General features: G+C 41.3%; 1 pseudogene; it reads left to right on the top strand.

The window, feature by feature from the left end:
* Nucleotides 1-3,044: 3,044 nt before the first annotated feature.
* On the top strand, nt 3,045-4,307 carry LOC129064667 (elongation factor 1-gamma-like; annotated as a pseudogene).
* Nucleotides 4,308-5,290: the final 983 nt, after the last annotated feature.

The following is a 5,290-nucleotide window of genomic DNA, read 5'->3' as shown; positions in this document are numbered from 1 at the left end:
GTGACTAGATTGCAGGGGCCTTCTGGGGACAGGGAAGGAGGAAAGGCTCCTGGGTCAACACTTGGCCAAGTGGGAAAGAGAAAGCTTCCAGAGGGTGGGTGACAAGTGGACACTGAGAGGGGCCAGAGGCCAACTTGGTCCTGAGGAGAGGCCTCTGCTGGGAAGGTCAGCACCCACAAGCAAGTGGGACTATGCCAATTGACAGGGCTGGACCACACAGTGACCAGACTTAGGGCAGAGAGCCAAGAGGCTGGTGGATCTGGGGCCTAGAGATACCAAGAATCTCTAGGGTCTTTACACAACCCGAGGGTTCAATAAGTAGCCTCCCATGATATACGTTATGGGCGGAATGGGGCCCCCAAAAGGGTAGTTCACACTAACTCCTGTGAATATGACCTTATTTGAAAAGAGGGTCTTTGCAGATGTAATTAGGTAAGATGAGGCCCTATTGGAGTAGAGTGAGCCTTTGATCCGTGTGACTGGAATAGAAAGTGAGTTCAGTTCCCCCACCCATGTCTTATATGTATTTTGAGGTTTAAACTCTATTGCCAAAAGAGATAAAGCTAAGTACTTTTTAGAAACATATTTTAAATAGCAAAGTAGAGAAGATATATACCAAGAGCTTCATGTTTGTTTGCCATACTTTGCATTTTCTCACCTCATAATTTAACTTTATATAACCGAGTTATGACAATGTACTGGCATTTTTTGTGGATGACAGATATGATTTTTCTATTTCATAGAGTCAACTCATATAAGCAAAGCAGCTGAGGTGGTGACTGAGCTATTTCTCTTGTCTATTATTAAGTAAAAATTTAACAAATCTTTTCTGAGCACCTGCATTTTGTTGGGGGCCCTCATAGAGCTCATGTTTTGCTCATGTTTGTATTTCATGCTTCCCCTTCTCAGTGCATATTTGCTTTTCCTTATTTTCTATGTAAACTGAGTGCTTTAGAAATTAATCATATATCATATTCTATGTAATCAAGGGCAACTTACTACTTCTCTGTTTTTCAACTTATCATAATACAAAAGTTGTCCACATGCTTTCTGATTTTAACTACATTACTGAGAGCATCGTGGTGATTTTTCTCCTAAACATTAGTTTCATATTTACTTATAGGTGATAGGAGAAATAGATCCATAATATATGAAGAGATAAAATGTGATGGTTTCCATTTTATGGAACGATAAATATTAAATAAACTGTTAAATTTGCCATCTTTCAGTTCAAAAGTTTCTACTCTTTGCAAGGCAGTTAGATGAAACCAGAGAACATGAACTCGGCCTAGTCCTGCATCGCAAGAGGAGTACAACATGGAATGAGTCATTGTCATGAAGACTATGTCCTAAAAATATGGAGTGACATCCCCACATCAAGATAGAAAGAGCCAGGAAATAGGGACCATGGAACTCTAAGTGAAGTCATCTCCTCAAAATCTTTTCTCAACATATAGCTGAGAAAGAGCCCCAAATGTGCTAAGATGACCTAATTTAACCAGGGGTGGTTTGGGGACTTGGTGAAGAATCCTAAAACATGTGAGCCAAAGGCGTGGGAGTAAGGGCAGCAGCTGTGACAACTGCAGCTTATGAAAAGAAACTGCCTCACCACAGACCTGGACCACAGAGGCCCTGGTAGATGCTTCCAGATTGCATGTGGCCTTGGTGAGCACTGATGCCAAGATTAGATAAGATGAGGCAAATCCAAAGCCAGGACAAATGGAGAACCAAACTTCCAGCTGCAAGTAAAATAGCCATAGCAGGACTCTGTGCTCTTGACATTTTCAAAACTATTATAGCTCTTTAGATAACCTTCTATTTTACAATATGTGTGTGACAATTGTGCTGGATACACCCAGCAGGGGACTCTGTCAGTTGTTGAGTATGTTTATTCCCAGGGATGCACCCAAGAAGTGGGAAAATAACTAGAACGAATCTGGGAACCCATCCTAATGATTCCTCCCTAAAAATCCCTAACATACAGGATTCAGAGTTTCCAGGTGGAGGTGCTAGGAGGGTGTGTCTCCCAGACATGCATGGAAGCTTTGTGCCCCTCCCTCATAACCATATATCTCTTAACTTTCAAACTGGGAGGCAATACATTTCTGTTATTTTTAAGCCACCCAATGTGTGATACTAAGCTAGTGAACCTCAGAAAACTAATACTCTACTTATCATGGCCATTGTTTACTAAGTGCTTCTTGTTGAATTAACCACTTAGCTAAGTTTTACACGGGTTATTACATATGCAATAACATTTAATCCTCCTAAAATCCCATGGGGATGTCCTAATGTTATCCCTACTTAACAGATACAAAATAAGAGGGTCTCAGAGGGATTAAGTAATTTGCCTCAAGTCATACAATTAATGAGTTTGTTGACCGAGATGTAAGTCCTGGTGTGCCATGCTAATACTTTGCCATTTCTCCCACATGACAACACCGCAGACCAAATCATTGTTGCTTTTGTTTCAAAACTATTTTCAGTTCTATTTTGAAGCAATTTCAGTCTTACAGACATTCTATATAAACATATTCAAATTAAGCATATAAATATATTCAATCTTAACTTGCAGGAATGGTACAAAGAGCTCCTGCGGATACTTCACCCAAGACCCCCATCTAGATTTTTTCCATCAGTTGCCCCATCATTGTTTATAACAAAAGACCCAGTCTAGGATCAGTTATTATGCCTCTCTAATCTCTTCAATCTGGAACATCCTTTACTGTCTTTGATTCTCATGACCTTGACATTTTGGAAGACCCACAGGCATATTATTTTGCAGAATGATCCAAAATGCAGGCTTATCCCACACTTCCTTATGATCAGACCGTAAGTTAAGCATCTTGGGCAGGTAAATCGCAGAAGTGTGGTATCCTTGTTGCATTCCATCAGGTGGCACATGATGTCTCTCTGTCCCATTGCTGCCGGTATTAACGTTGACCACTCGGTCAGGATGGTATCTACTGATTACTGCAAGGCTGCCTTTTCATCCTTTTTCATTAATTATTATTTTGTAGACCTCCTTTCTCTACAGAATCACCATGGCAGCTGGAACCCTGTACACATATCCTAAAAACTAAAGCACCTTCAAGGCCCTCATTGCCACTCAGTACAGCAGGGCTCAGGTTCACCTGCTCTCTGCACCACCCTACTTCCACTTTGGTCAAACCAACCTTACTCCTGAATTTCTCCACAAATTTCCTGCCAGCAAGATTCCAGCATTTGAAGGTGACAATGGCTTCTGTGTGTTCAAGAGCAATGCCGTCGCCTACCATATGAGCAATGAGAAGCTGTGGGAAGTAGTCCAGAGGCAGCAGCTCAGGTGGTACAGTGGGGAAGCTTTGCTGACAGTCACATAGTTCCCCCAGCCAGTACCTGGGTGCTCTCCACTTGGGCATTATGCATCACAACACACAGGCCACAGAGAATACAAAGGAGGAGGTAAGGCAAGTTCTGGGGCTGCTGGATGCTCACTTGAAGACATGTATTTTTCTGGTGGTTGAACGCGTGACACTGGCTGACATCAGTTGTCTGCACCCTGTTGTGGCTCTATAAACAGGTTCTGAAGCCTTCTTTCCACCAGGCCTTCCCCAATATCAACTGCTGGTTTCTCACCTGCATTAACTAGCCCCAATTCCATGCTGTCTTGGGGGAGGTGAAACTCTGTGAGAAGATGGCCTTGTTTGATACTAAAATGTGTGGAGAGCCAGCCTAAAAAGGACACTCCACAGGAGGAGAAAGGATCTTGGGAGGAGAAGCAGAAACCCCAGGCTGAGCAGAACAGAAAATGGCAGCACTTGTGCTTCCGAGTAGCGGGTGGATGAATGTGAGCCAGCTGAGCCGAGGGTCTAGGGCCACTTTGCTCACCTGCCCAAGAGTACCTTTGTGTTGGATGAATTTAAGCGCAACTACTCCCTATGGTGGTGGTGTATTTTAGGGAGCACTTTGATGAGGATGACTTCTGGTACCACTTCCTGGAAGAGCTTACCCAGACCTTCATGAGTTGCATCCTCATCACTGGAATGTTCTAGTGACTGGGCAAACTGAGAAAGAATGCTTTTGCCAGTGTCATCCTCTTTGGAACCAATAATAGCAGCTCCATTTCTGGAGTCTGAGTCTTTCGAGGCTAGGAACTTGCCTTTCCTCTGAGTCCAGATTGGCAGGCAGACTAGGAGTCGTATATGTGACAGAAACTGGATCCTGGCAGCGAGGAGACCCAGATGCTGGTTCAAGAGTATTTTTGCTGGGAAGGGGCCTTCCAGCATGTGAACAAAGCCTTCAATAAGGGCAAGATCTTCAAGTGAGCGTCTCTTGCCATTGCCTAGTTGCCTGCACCTGTCCTGCAGGGGGATGGTGGTTGAAACTGAACATTGAAAACATAATAATTATTATTATTTTGTGGAGAGATCCTTTGAGACTAGGTAAATATCCCATAACTCTCATCACACTACCTTACCGGTTTGATTTGTAAATGGTGATTTCTTGATTCCACTATTCCTGCTACTTCAGGAATTTCCTCTTTCCCTATTGATGTATTTATTCATTTGTTTATATTATTCAAACTAAATTTTTAAAAGGTTAAAACATATTGAACCACAAATTTGAAAATGGAATAAATTAACTGGTTATTCAAAATTTTCTAGTTGACTAGAATTGATTATTTTCCCTACAAAATTTTGTCTGAGAAAGCCTGACCCAAATATTGTTAATTTCATGTATTTCTGTTCCCCTCATTACCTTCACTGTCACCCCATCCATTACTAGTAATAGATTCAAGGTGTTGGTAACATAGAAATAGATTATATCACAAGTCACTCGTGTGTATTTCAAACCAATGTTTAAAAGGTAGAAGGATCTTATCCTATTCACTAGGGAAACAGGGCATTTAAATCTGTAGAATTTCTGAGTATGGTTTCACTTTTAACTGAATCACAGAGTTAATATCTATAAATAGAAAAATCCATTAGACTGGCATCTAACAAATAGCAAGAGTACATATCTTTCTTTGAGGTAGTATATTATTGATATACTGTCATGAAAGCATTTACAAAATATCTAGAAAACTTGTTTTTTTGTTCAGTACCCTTACTCCTGTGTGGCTTAGAGTTAATGCGATCTTGCAAACATTCTGTATAACATGTCCCTTTGGACTAGTAGTTTAGCAGCTTTTATAAAGTCACTTTTCTTTGGAAACTTTTCTACCACTGTTTGTGGCCAAGGGTAAGATACATAAAAAGGAATAGAATTGGTTTAGACTACTTATTTCAGTCAAAAATTATTTTAGCAT

Source organism: Pteronotus mesoamericanus, unplaced genomic scaffold (assembly GCF_021234165.1).
Source record: "Pteronotus mesoamericanus isolate MK-2021 breed Mesoamerican mustached bat unplaced genomic scaffold, CSHL_Meso_final contig_169, whole genome shotgun sequence".
NCBI lineage: Eukaryota > Metazoa > Chordata > Mammalia > Chiroptera > Mormoopidae > Pteronotus > Pteronotus mesoamericanus.
This window is presented reverse-complemented; position numbering and strand designations above follow the sequence as displayed.